Source organism: Melospiza melodia, chromosome Z (genome assembly GCF_035770615.1).
Source record: "Melospiza melodia melodia isolate bMelMel2 chromosome Z, bMelMel2.pri, whole genome shotgun sequence".
NCBI lineage: Eukaryota > Metazoa > Chordata > Aves > Passeriformes > Passerellidae > Melospiza > Melospiza melodia.
This window is the reverse complement of record NC_086226.1, coordinates 28,765,441-28,778,835: the sequence shown is the minus strand read 5'-3', so window position 1 is coordinate 28,778,835 and position 13,395 is coordinate 28,765,441. Positions and strand designations below refer to the sequence as shown.

Below are 13,395 nucleotides of genomic sequence, written 5' to 3'. Positions count from 1 at the left end.
GACTGCTGGGGGAAGTCTCAAGCTGCCATGGAGAAATTAGGCAGCATCTTCCACTACACCAAGCACTTCCTTGAACTGGCCAAGTGCTGCCAAGGCACACTAATTTAAAAGCCTTCAGCAATCCACCAGCCTCTGACAGGCCAAGCTTTCAGAGCACAGGAAGGCAAACAGAGCTAAGGCTGAAGCAGTCATGCTGTATGTGCTTCCCAGGAAGCTCATGGACATCACAGCAGCTTGCAAAGATGATCTCACCACAGCCATGCTCTGCTTGGCAAAGACCAAGCAAAGAAGCATTCTGCCAGTCCATCTGGCCTCTGCATTACCATCTAAGCAGAACCGAGTGCAGGGCAGCACAAAGCCGTAAAAAGACCTTTCCCAGTCTTCTCTTCAACGACCCCATGGTTAAGAGTGTCTGTAGTTTTTTTAAGAATGGCAGAGGTAGGATGCAAACTCACTGTCACCCAGTTTAGTCTGAAAAGGAACAGAAAAAGGTCTTTTGGATGGTGTTTCTGCTGTCATGGAAGCTATGAACATTCTGTATTTCTGGTAATTTTTACCTGAAATTGAAAATTAAAGTGGGCAGGTGTTTACCATCTTGTGGTCTGCTGATCTGATCCCTGTATTGCAACCCAGGAATGAGACCGGCCACTAATTCCAAGTCTATGAGTATGGCCAAGAGTCCTGGTTTTTTTTTGGTGGGTTTGCTGGTTTGCTTTTAGTCTGGTTTTTTTTTTTTTTTTAAATGTTTTCTGGTGTAGATGGCTGTGGTGTGTGCCTCCATCTGGAGCTGGCCATAGTGCTGTGCCAGAAGGACTGTGGGCACAGAGGGAAATGTTCTTGCCTGGGAGTGTGGGAGCAGCATTCAGGTGCCAGAAGACATAAATAACAGGAGCTGGGCTGTGACAATACATCATGGAGACTTCCAGCACAATGCTGCCAGCCCCAGTCTTGAGACATTGAAGATGACCTGCTTAAAGAAGGAACTTGGAGTGAGGCTCATGCACTCTCTATCCCAAGAAGATCATCTCCACAGTCAGGACTATTTTTGTAGGTTTTATTTCTTTTCAGTTTCAGTGAAGAGACTGAAAACCCCATTAAGACCCAACACTGACCACATTGGCATTTTCCAAGTCAACTTAGGTGCTTTTTGTGAAGTTAGTGGCCCACCTAGTGATGCCAACTGCAGTGCAATATCTGATCTGCAGATAAAGTCTTCACTGGAACACATCTCTCACTCAGACTGTCACCAATGTCTGCATTTGGCTAAACTTTTAAGTCTGAATGAGAAAGGCTGGTACAAAACCAGTAAACTGCACCTCCATGCAATTTTCTGTCCTAAACCCTTTACTGAGGACTGCCCACGCTTTGCTTTGTGTTGGGCATGCCGTCAAATTTCACCCCAAATGATGACAACACCAGATTATTCATTAGATCAGAAGTCCATCTGGCTTAATAGCTTGTCTCTAGCAACACCATATGCCTGGTGGGAAGACTTGGGAAGTCTGTACAAGGGAATTGTTCAGCCATCCCTTGTATCCAGAGCTCTACCTGCTTCTGGTAATCTCTGCGTTTTCGTAAGAATCATTATGTGTCTGCAGCTTTGTATTTGATCATCTCCTTCTATGAAGGATAAATATTAACACATTTTAACCCTCTATGTCTTTCAAGGACTTCTCTTTTCTTCTTATTGCTGTTCACCCACAGGAGGAAAAGGTCTGCTTGCAGCTCTGTGGATTGACAGTGCAATATGCTGCCAAAAGCACTTCACTGATGATTTGTTAAGAGTGCTAAGGGTTACTCGCTTCAACAGAAGATAAAAACTTCAGAATGGAAACAAGACTCATCACTTGTCATTGCTGCTTTCTTACCTTCTGTAGCCCTCTCCTGGGAAGATTATGTGACAAGATGGAAACCACAAATATCTGTGTCCTGACAGGATAGGTAAATACCATAGTCTTGCTCTGAATATTGCCTTATTAGTTGTCTCTTTTTTCTGATCTTTTCTGTTTCTCATGCTCTCTATCTTTCGTCTTGTGTTTTGAAAGCCCTACACTGAAAGATTCTTTCTGTTTTCTATAAACCAGCAATGGAATGTTAATGCCTAGGGCTTCAGAGAAATCATAAAGTCTGAAAAATCAGCATTTGAAGAATCAAGAATGGATTCTATGTATTTTTTTTTATTCATAATTCAGGGGAGGCAGTTACTTGCATTTATACCAGTAAAAGACCAGCTTACTGGAAGAAATAACTGTTGAAATCAGAGTAATTTCTGCTATGTGGATTCTCTATTTCTGTGTATATACCGTGTTTTTCAATTCAGCATTCAGTGTCAGAAGTGAATAACCACCACAAAGCAGGTAAAGAGCACTAGGAAATGCTGACACTTTTGTATCCAGAGTGCCTGGAGGTTTGCTGGTGACTCAAGCACAATTAAAAATAAATCAATGCAATAGCTGCAGATCCATCTGCAGACATGAGTTTTCTTGGCATTTGGCTTAGACAGCCTTACAAAGTCCCTCCAGATTCGGACATCTGTGGCTGTAAGAAATGGAAAGAACAAGGTTTGTTCAGACCTGGATGAGGCTCTGAGGTAACAGTGAAGTGGGGCTTATGCACCCTCTCTCCCAAGAAAATCATCACCACAATTGTCCTGGCTTGACAATTCATTGAACAAGATGTGAGGATTGTTATGGGTACAGATATTACAAAATAACAGTATGTCAAATAAGGATATCTAAATTTCTTTGACTATCAGATCATTGAATCACAGAATCATTAAGGCTTAAAAGACCCTAAAGATCAGACCCCCCAACCACTAAGCCAACACTGCTGAACCCATCACTAAAACACATCCCCAAGAGCCACATCTACAGGTCTTTTAAATTCCTGTACAGATCATGACTTCACCACTTCCCTGAGCAGTCTGTTCCAATGCCCAACAACCCTTTTGATGAAAAAATTTTCCCTGGATCTCTCTTCTGAAGACCCATTAGCATTTATCAAGCAACCAGCCCTTTGAGTGTTATCTGGCAAGGCCATTGCAGCCAATTGCAGCTGGCTATAAGTCTCAGCAGGGAAACACCAACAGCCTGGGCAGTCCAACAGCATGGGGTAAGATTATGTCAATTGAGTAGCTATGATAAAACCTATTAACTGCTAATGTATTTTAATACTTTATTTGTTAGAAGCTAAAAGGGGTTAAAAACTTATTTAGTGCTGCTGGTTAGTGGCTCTCCAAAAAAGGGGTGACAGCCCCAGCAGCTAACAGTATAGCTTTTGCATCTCAAATACTGGAGATCATGGATTTCCTATCAGTGAACTGTTTATACCTGAAGCAATGGTGTATACCATGAGGGGCCGTTCTTTAGGCGCGCCCCAAATTTTAGAACCAGCTCCACACTCTACTGTAAGGGAGCCGTTGCACATGAAGTTGTGATGACGCATTGGACCTGGTTTAGTATTTGGGGCAGACTCAAGGGATGAGTGAGACATGGAGCCAGAGGGGCCTGAGCATTTGAGCACTGAGTGCTTGGATTTTACAGGTTCAGAGCTGTGGAATGTCAAGACCAGAGGATCTTGCTGCACAGGACAGGGACGGATGGCTCAGGAGGATGTTCCATCTTCTGTGAAGGCAGCAATCTTGAGAGGAAAGACTAGGACATGCTGCTGGGAAGTAGAGGATGAAGATGCAGGAGAAAGGCTAAAGAGCTGTGATTTCTGGAAGTGGTGTCCCTGTGAACACTGCTGTCCCTGTGACTTCTCAGGACAGTATGTATTGTAGGACACATGGATTGTGCCAGGCATTTCCAAGAAGGAGTCTCACTGCTGAAGAAAATGTATCATGGGTAAGGAAACAAACAAGAGGCACTGTGTAAGAAAAAAAAGGGAAATGTGAATGCTGTCAAGCACTGAAGAGGTGAAATGGCTGTTGGGTCCCTTGAGACAGGGAGGCCACGCGGTATTTAAGAAAACACCAGAGCTTTACAGTACATCCAACTTGTCTGACAGTGCCAGGACAAGCTTTGCGACTTCTCAGAATCTTCTGTGCCTTGCATAACATGGTGCTCCCAGACAAATGATGTTTGTGCTTCTTGCTGCTGAAAGCAAACACTGCAGTTACCAGTTCCCTCAGCTTGGCCCCTTACATCCAGATCTCCTTGGTTTCTGTCTGCTGTTGTTAAAACATCTGCTGTGTGGGAAGTGGAGAACTTGTTTTATTTGGGGAGATGTTGAGATGAATTGGGCATCTGCATGCATCTATGGCTTGGGGTGCCAATTATGCATGAAAACACCAACATGATAAACATCAATGTGATGAAACCACAGCAGCAGAAACAGGAAAACACAATCCTGAATGACAGGGGTTTTGCATAACTTGGCACATTCCATTTTATGCAATGCATTGCCATTGCACTCAATGCTGTCAGCTGGGGAGAACACTTAGATGCCAACTTGAAAGGAAACAGGCCCAGAAATCCCCAGTGCAGGTTGGGATTTAAAACTGAAAATGCAGCAGTTAACCTTGGCACATTCAAGGCTGTGGAACTGTGGGGTTTTGAGATCTTTCTAGCAGGTTCTGGCTTTTCTATGACTTTTCAGTGCTGCAAAACCATATTATTTACCTCAAGCACATTTCCCCCCTTGGTGCTCTGGTTTAGTTTAGTATCATTTTGAGGTTTACATCCCATTCAGTTGCCATTTCTTTTTGCAGTAAGAGCCCAGGTACAGAAAATTATGGTCTCAGGTCCACAAAAGTAGGCAGTACAATATTGCCTGCTGATCCCATGGAGGTTGAGTTTGCTGGCACCTGTGAGGAGACAAGGAACATCTAAACAGAGCAGCTACCGGGAAGGGAAATTGTGGCTATTTTCTACAAGCATCGATGTAACTGAAACCTAGAAAATTAATTGATGGGGTGCTGCCTTACTGAGTCTGGCTGAGAAGAGTTCTGTGAAATGGGACTGGAGGAAAAATGCTTTGGGAACTCCATTTCTAATCATGATCTCAACTCACGAGAAGCATTTCATCATTCATTCTGTTGGCCTCTTCAATGCCCAAATTCAACTCCATGAACTATTTTTTTGCTGGAAATGAGAAAAAGGCAACTCAGTACGTAGCTGAGGGCAGTGCCAGCGACCACTCACTTCAGTGACAGAGCTAATGTGAATTTAGCTTTTACCACTACCCATAAAGGTGCTTTTTAATTTAAATAGGGTATAGAAATGAAAAACATGGCTGAAAGCACTTTCCTAACTTGTATAACAACTTCTGAGGAAAAACTATGGTACCAAAGGTTTTAGTAGCTCACTTTCACATCAGTGCTGGTTACCTGTTATAACACCAAGTGCAGTGTTTAATGGGCACCTTGTGTATCAGCAGAATTGCCAGCATGATCTCTGCCAAGCAACTGCTCCAGAATCTTAAAAATCTGCTCAGTTTCAGTTCCTAATCACTAGAGAAAGAAAACATTAGTTAAAGGACTGATGTGGTTTTAGAAATCTGCTGTTTCACAACGATATGTCTGTCTCTCACACATAAAGCAATTGTATTTTACTTCACCTTATGTAACCCACACATCTAGGCATTTCCCAGCCACCAATAGATTTCCCAAAGCCCAGTGAGAAAATATAAGCAATTGGAAGTGATAAGCAAAATTTCAGGGGAAAGTGAACAAAACAAATGAAATAATAGTAATAAAAAAAATCCCAACCACAAACCAATATTAAACTATTCATGGGCTTTCCCTTCGTATATGCAGGAGTTTTTGAAAACCATCTACTGAAACTAACTAGTGAATATTTATGGGGTGCAGAGGGAGATGAAAGAAAATTATTCACAGTGAAGCACATGAATTTCAGATTTTAGCAGATGAAAATTCACAGCTCAACTTCTGGAAGTGGAGGTTTTGATCAGGAACTGTCCTATGTGTTCAGGCTTCGGAAGCTGGGAGGTTCCCAGGCCCTCCAGGAGAGGGTGTTTGCAGAATACATTTAAATCAACGCTTTCGCTTCTCTGCTGTGAAAAGTGTCGGTGGAGCTGATTCTTTCCTTGTCAGGATAATGACAGATTTCCTTAAAATTCTGTCACTTTGAATCCAGCTCAGAGAGGTCATTAGTTGCCCTAAAACCTGACAGCTGCACTGAAGTCAATGAGCAGCTTCAATCTGGACACAAGTGCAGAGTCCACTGCTGACAGTTTATTCCTTTCACTGCAACAAGGGAATATGTGAAAGGAAACTGTGAAAGGAATAGTTCTCTGCTCAAGAATGTGAATCTTTGTGTTAATGGTCCCTGTGTGAGCACTGATAATTAAATGTAAGATCTGCTCTGCTCCTTTGTGTGTTGGAAAAGCTGTTCAGCTAAGGGATGAGACTGGGGACTCAGGTCTGTGGTAAATTTCTGAGGGCTGCCCCGATGATTCAGGTGCTGGGCAGTGCAAAAAGCTCTGTAAGAAGAGCACTCTGGAGAATATGAGCTTGCAGGTGTGTTTATCCCTGTTTCTTAATAGCATTCTAAGAGTTTTCTGGACAGAGGGATCTCTAAGCTGTGATTTATTCTGTGAGAGCTGAGTGCTGTAAGGTAGAAAGTGTAAAATATTATAAGAAAAATGAGTAGACTGAGGGAAAAGAAGGGATGTAGCTCCCAAAAGGCTTCCAATCACTGCTTCCAATTCCACTTCATCAGAAAGCAGCTGTAAAGATGTTCCAGATGGAGTCACTTCATCCAGCATGTTCTCCTGCTTGCTCCCTGTAAAACTTGGCTAATGCACTGTCAGGCAGGTGAAATCCTTTTCAAATCACAAGCAAGTGAAGAAGAGCTGTGTGGCTGAGAACGTGTTCAAGCTAGCAAAGAGATACCAAAGAAGATTTCTGGTTGGAGAATTCCTCTTGTCCTTCCATCCTGAGTCTCCAGCCTCTGGATGAAAAGCTATCACAGATTTCTACAAAAATCTGAGGGCAGAAGGAGGAAATCTAATGTGGCAGCAATTTTAAGTAGGTAGTTTACCATCTTCAAAACCACTGTCTTTAAAACAATTTTCCTTACAAATTTCTTCTGCTCTAGCTGTTGCTGGTTGAAGGTCAGTCCTCCCACCCCCTGGCCATGTGGCAACTGTCCCCTGGGTGCCAGGGCTGGAAACAGTCCTCTGCCTAAACCTGTAAGGCAGGAATAGTTCTCTGTGCTTTCCAGGAAAGGAACAAACAATGGGTTTGTGTTGTAAAGGGGTTGTGAGTAACCAGGATGCAGAGGTTTCCAATTGTAGGTGGTAGAACTACCTGCACTGCCCTCATTTCTACAACACACACTATTTGCTATTTGCTTTGGATTCAAGAGCATCAAATAAAGGTTAATCAGAGGGAGTCCTGTGTTATGGACAGATCCAGCATGGGAACAGAAGGGGATTTTTTTTTCTTGGAATCAGTGAGGAATGTGTTAAGCATGAAGTGTAAATGAAAAATTATGGCCATACTTGGATACCCTGGCTTCTTGCACAGTGAAATATAGACATTAGTATTTGACTTCACCTGGTGTTCAATCAAATCTTAATGCACTCAATGAAAACCACTATTTCTTCCAGAGGACTTGGACAGTTGTCATCCCTGAAATCCAGTGGACCAGGCAGGACTTCTGCTCCAGGAGGGTGAGCCAGACTAGCACTCTGGTCTCTGTAGATCACCATGGCCGTGACTTTTGTGAACAGAAATAAACATTCTCCATGCTGCTAAGTCAGCTACGCAATGACCTTCCACCTCTCAGGTGACAGGATCAGCTTGTGCACCTTCACTGTTCTCTGCTACTTTTTGCCAGTTACTTCACTAACTTCTTGTAATTCTCCACTTGCATTATTTCTTGCAAGGGTCTGAACCCCACCTATGATGCGGGTGCTATTTCTGGTGGTGGGCTCACTTTCCTTTTTTTCAAAATATATTATGACATTAAGGTATTTAGGTATTTAGCTTGAGAATGAGAAACTGACCCCCACACAGATGGGAAAATGCTAAAACAGATTAATTCCTTCTGGTGCTCGAAGAACAACCTTCATGACCTGCACCACACGGAATGAAGACAGCAGGATCTCCTCTCTTCCACACCTACCCTTAAATTCTTTGTCTGAAACAATGAGGGGAGGTGAGGAGTGGCCAGGGCAGCCAGTGATAGTGAGGCAATGTGTGTAGGTAAAGACCTCAAGCAGTAAGGGTTAATATGCAAAGATAACAAAAAGATAATTGTTGGCAAGAAGGCATAAAAAAACGTGTTTAGTTGGGAAAGGAAACTTCATTTGCAGAACACTGCAGGTATTGTCTGATAAAATGGGTATCAGAACAAAGTAGATCTGAGCTGGACAGATTCTGAACCTCCAAAGCTGTAACTTTAACAAGAAATCTTTAATGAGGTGATGGGGAAGTTAAACAAGTCAAGTGTTCACCACCATAAATTGCATGGGGAAGCTAAAGAAGTCAAGATTGCACATCCATAAATTGTATGTGCCTTTCATTCCTGTATGAGACAGCTTTGCAATTCTTTATTCTGGCTGGAGCGTGATTCGCAATTTTGCCTTTGTCTGAGAGTTTTTCACTTTCCTCTCTGTGACACTGAAAGTCTTTTTGAGTTCAAATCCTTCACTGACTCATTAATACTCAGAAAAGCACCATGTATTAATTAGCAGGCTGTGATGCTGTGAATCATGACCTTCCTGTGCCCAGTAATTCCTTCACAGAAAAACATGCTCTGTAGTTTCTTCTTTTAGTTGTAAAAAGAACCCTGCGGTCCTGTACAAATACTAAACCCCATGGGCAGCAATAAGATTTTTAAAATTCCACTGAAATTGTAACTTGATTTTTTGCTATACTATTTAATGCATTTAATGCATATTTAAATAAATGTTACTTTATTATCTATTTAACACATAGCAGTTCAAGTGGTGCCCCTTATAATGATTCATCTCAGGCTGCTGACTGCAGCTGAAAGACCACAGCAGTAATTTCCATTAGTGTAATTCCTACAAAAATTCATTTTTCGGGAAGAAAATTTACCAATAAACACACAACAGTTCTGGCCTCACTCTAAAAATTGCTGAACTCGATGGAAAATATCATTAAAAGAAGGAGTATTTGAATCATGCCTCTAATGAGGGACCCACACATAGAGTGGCTTGACCTTTCTTTTCCTGTGATTTGGTGTTGCTAAAGCTCATCTGCAGTTACTTGCCAGTTTTGTTTCTGGACAGTTTTAATACAAATAACACAAAGTATTCAACTGATATAATAAGGGCCATAGGGCCTCTAAATTAACTGAGATGTTCATAAATCAGAAATGAGAGCTTGCACCCTCATATTTTGTATATCTAGAAACAAATATCTGGATGGTTGCACATACTGAATTCCTGATTAACAAAACCTCAGAAATACCTTGCCTGGATCACTCAGAGTACTTAGTTTTGCAATAAAAATGTGGCCACCTCATAAGAGCAAGTCTTCAGGCACTGAACTAGGAGAAGATCAGAGATTTCTGGAGGCTAATCCCAATGCACACCAAGGCTGTTTGGAGGACTTGCTGAGTGGAGCTTGCCAGAGTGACTGTAGGTGTCTGGTTATTGGGGCACTTTGCGTTTTTTTGTGAGTTTTGGAAACACCATCATTCATGGCAGAGAGAAGGAGGCACTTCCAGGGAATGGTTTAGGTGATGTTGTCCTGAAGCCAATTCCTTAAGAGCAGTCTACCTGTACAAAATATAACTGTAAAGGTATAGTAGACTAATAATATCTTATCTCTTCTTTGTGGGCATGTAAAGCTAGGAGACACAATGCAGTGAAATTGCTGGTGATGGGACACAAAGAAGTAGCCCTTTTTTTTTTAAATGAAGCTAAATACGTTCAATATTTTATGTCAAAATATAATAGAGAAAGGAACTTTGCCACTGCCAAGAGGTGTTTTCGAAGGTAAAGTGATGCAGAGTAGTAAAAACATAACCACAGTAAATGGCTACTTAAGTGTGTAGTAAAGATGGAAAGAAAAACTGTCAGCTGTCACTAAAGTCACAACAGGTGGATAGCACCCAAAACCCTCATTAAATTGTTGAAAGAACACTTTTGCAGAAAGGAAGGATAGGTGTTGGACTACCTTATGGAAAATCTGCCCAGCTCCTCTCCCTTCTGCTGCTGTTTGCTTCCATTGTGGCATGTTTGAAATATTTCTTCTGCACTATGGGCTTCCAGAATTCTCTCGCCTCGAATAACCTGAACTATCCAGCACACTCAGGACATCAAGGTGCATCTCCACTCTGTGTTCTTGCATGAAAAACCCAAAAGCCATTCATGTCCCTTTGCCACCAAAAGAACTCCACTCTCTGGGGGATCCTGCAGAATCACCTGCCATGAGCTGCCCAGCAGAGTAAAATATCTTCTTTCTAGGGCTTACACATGGCTTACCAAAGAGTAAAATATATATAAATGAACAACTTGGTGGAGGGATCCCTCCCCATGGCAGCTGGGGGGAACCAGGTGGTTTTTAATACCTCTTCCAACACAAACCATTCCGTAATTCTGTGATCAGACCATCCCCAAGGCAGGCTCCTGGTCTGCAAGCCTGGAGGAGGAATATCTGAACCTTGGAAAGAACTCAGCTCTGGTTGAGCACCTGGCTGCCAGGCACTCTGACAAAGAATAATGGTATAATATTTTTGTGCAACCTAAGACGTGACATTAGGAGAAAAAGCGAAATGAGCCTGTGTGATTCAGATGAGAGAAGAGATAAAAGTAGAGGAAATGATACAAATACAGTGTTTTTTCTCTATGTCCTCTGTCTGTAGACAGCTTTCAAACTTCTTTGCCATAAACTGTAGAGAGTTTCTTAAGAAGGATTCAGGACATGGATGCATATTCCATCTGGGCAGCCAGCACATGAATCCTGTAGCTATCCTGTCTCCTTGTCTTTAAACAGGAGGCTGAACATGTTCCAGTGGACACAAAAGCTGTATTTGCCAGTTTTCACTGGCAAGAGATGATGTCTAAAACCTGTACAGTTAGAAAATGAGGGGGGAGGGGGCAGCTCTGGCCCCAAGCCACCCATTTTCTTAGAAGAATTAGATTTTAAGGTGCGAGAACATTGCTTCAAGATGTCAACAACCAATGGGCTCCTGTTGTACCTCCTAGGAAAGGGGTTAGCCACCTTTGATGGACACTGTAGGAGTGTGGCTTTAGTGACCTGCCCTGGTTAAGACTCTTACACAGAAAATACAGGGCAAGTTCCCCAAATTCCAGACACATTCCAGTAAATGAATTCTCACTCCTCACACTGCTTTCCTTCTGCTCTAGTTCCTATCTCACTGGCTGTTCCTCCTTTCAGCAGCTTGATGATATTTCTATATTCTCTTCTATATCATTAGTGCATTTAAAGGTCCAACTGAGATAGCTCTAATTCTGTCCTTCCTGACTGTTCACAACCTTAGATGGGATTTGCCATTTATGGCTGACAGCCTGAAGAAATTACTTGTCTTACATCACCTCCAGAAAGCTGCTCCTCTATTTTGGGCTTTGTTTCTTAAATAAATTTCAAAAGCACAGTACATAGGGCACATGCATACTGAAAGCAGCAGAAGGATGTTTAGAAGTATATTTAAATTAAAAAGGTTATTTCTCTCTCCTGCTGCCTTCTTTTTGAAATGAGTCTCCACCAGTAAAGAGGTAAATATATCTGGGAAGAAAATCCCAAGCATAACATCTTTTAGTCACATAAAAAATGCTTTAAGTAACCAACTAAAGTGATGCCTGTAAATGTGTGACTGCTGTGGCCCAAATATTTCCTAAACCTAAGCTTTAATTCTTAGAGAGAACTTTGAGTAGCCATAGCTCAGGCTCTCGGGTGAGCAAGGTTAAACCAGTGCACTTTCTATTACAACTACTCTTTCAGACTAAGACTTTGGAGGCAAATGCATGAATGACACACACAAAACTACTCTGCAGCTCATGCAATGGCAGGCAATCTTCTTCTTTCATAAAATCTGTGTAGTCTTATTCCTATGATGGGAGGTGGTAACTACTCAGAGGCTTAGATTTATTCCGTAAAGCAGGGAAGTGCTTTCCTAGGAAAGGCTAGTAATCCCACTGAGGTAATGGAATCACTGAGGCTACTAACCAGGAGTCATCAGTGTTTCTGTTCTGGACTAAGATCTGTGTCTGCAGCACCTGACATGCTTTAATGTTCGGCACTAAGCTTCAACAGCACAGATTTAGAATAATTTGATTTTCCTTGGGGCTGCAGGAATTTCCCTACACCTGTTTTAAAAACACTGCATGTGGTCACAGGAGTGATGCTGAAAAACAGGATGTAATCTGATACAATTTGATGGATGAGGAGATGCCCATGCAAAGAGTAGAAGACTAAACTCATTTTCAAACCAACATTGTGGCTTCGCACAACGGTGTAACAGAGATATCCCTGGAGCTGGGGAAATTCAGCTGAAAGCTCTCATCTGCTTCTTCAGAATGCTTTGAGGAAATCATATATAATGGACTTCTATGCTTTGTATTGATGAAGATATTAATGCAATATTTATGATATTTTTTTGGGGAGGGGAATGGCAGATTATTAGAAGCAATTTGCTTTAAGCCATAAATCAATTTTAGAGCACCTTGTGTGAGCCACAAAACTGTTGTTCTTTGTTTATAACATTTTTTGGTAGAAACCATCTAGTTAACACTGCAGGGAGCGAGTCAGTCACTGCACTTGCACAGTTAAAACTGTCTGGTCATCAGCCTGACTGTGAGGTTCCACTAATGGAACAGATGGGGCCTGGCCTTTGCTGTCTGGAGGGGCATATGTACCATTTATCCACACAGTTTACAAAAGCAAGATGTATGCCCTGTTCTTGTGTTATTAAAGTTACTTTTTTATAGTGGAGCAATCTGTCAGTTCAGTCCCTTGAGACAAACACATGGTGGATGGTTTCTGTACCAGCAGTTATGTCATGAGTATAAAACTGGGTAATACAATCACACCTTCACTGCAGGAAGTGCCACATGAGCAAGGGAAATCTGCTGCTGCCATCGTGTCCCCTGGAGTGACTGCTGGGGGCAGAGGATGCTCAGGTGTCACCTGCAGCCATCTCTCTAAAAGCCATTCTGCCCCTTGTTTTCCTGATCACTACTTAGTGACAAATAAATTAAGAGTAGTCTTAGAAAAGGACTGGACTAAAATTCCAACTGAAGCCCTCTTGGGAAGGGGGAGAGAGCAGGTGGAGGAAGTTCTGGGAAATCTGAGCTCTTTGCGGAGGGGTTGTCTACAGCATGCTCATCTCCTCCCATGATGGCTCCCCAGCAGAAACTGCACTGCAGATCAAATGCCTGACTACTTGTAAAGTGAATTCCTCTGTTTTAAAGCATAAGGTAGGATTTTAAAAA

General features: G+C 42.2%; 1 protein-coding gene across 1 annotated transcript in view; it reads right to left on the bottom strand.

Moving 5' to 3' along the window:
* GRIN3A (glutamate ionotropic receptor NMDA type subunit 3A) overlaps positions 1-13,395 on the bottom strand; it is a 67,658-nt gene that overhangs the window by 21,614 nt on the left and 32,649 nt on the right. The gene's annotated exons all lie outside the window — the stretch shown is intronic.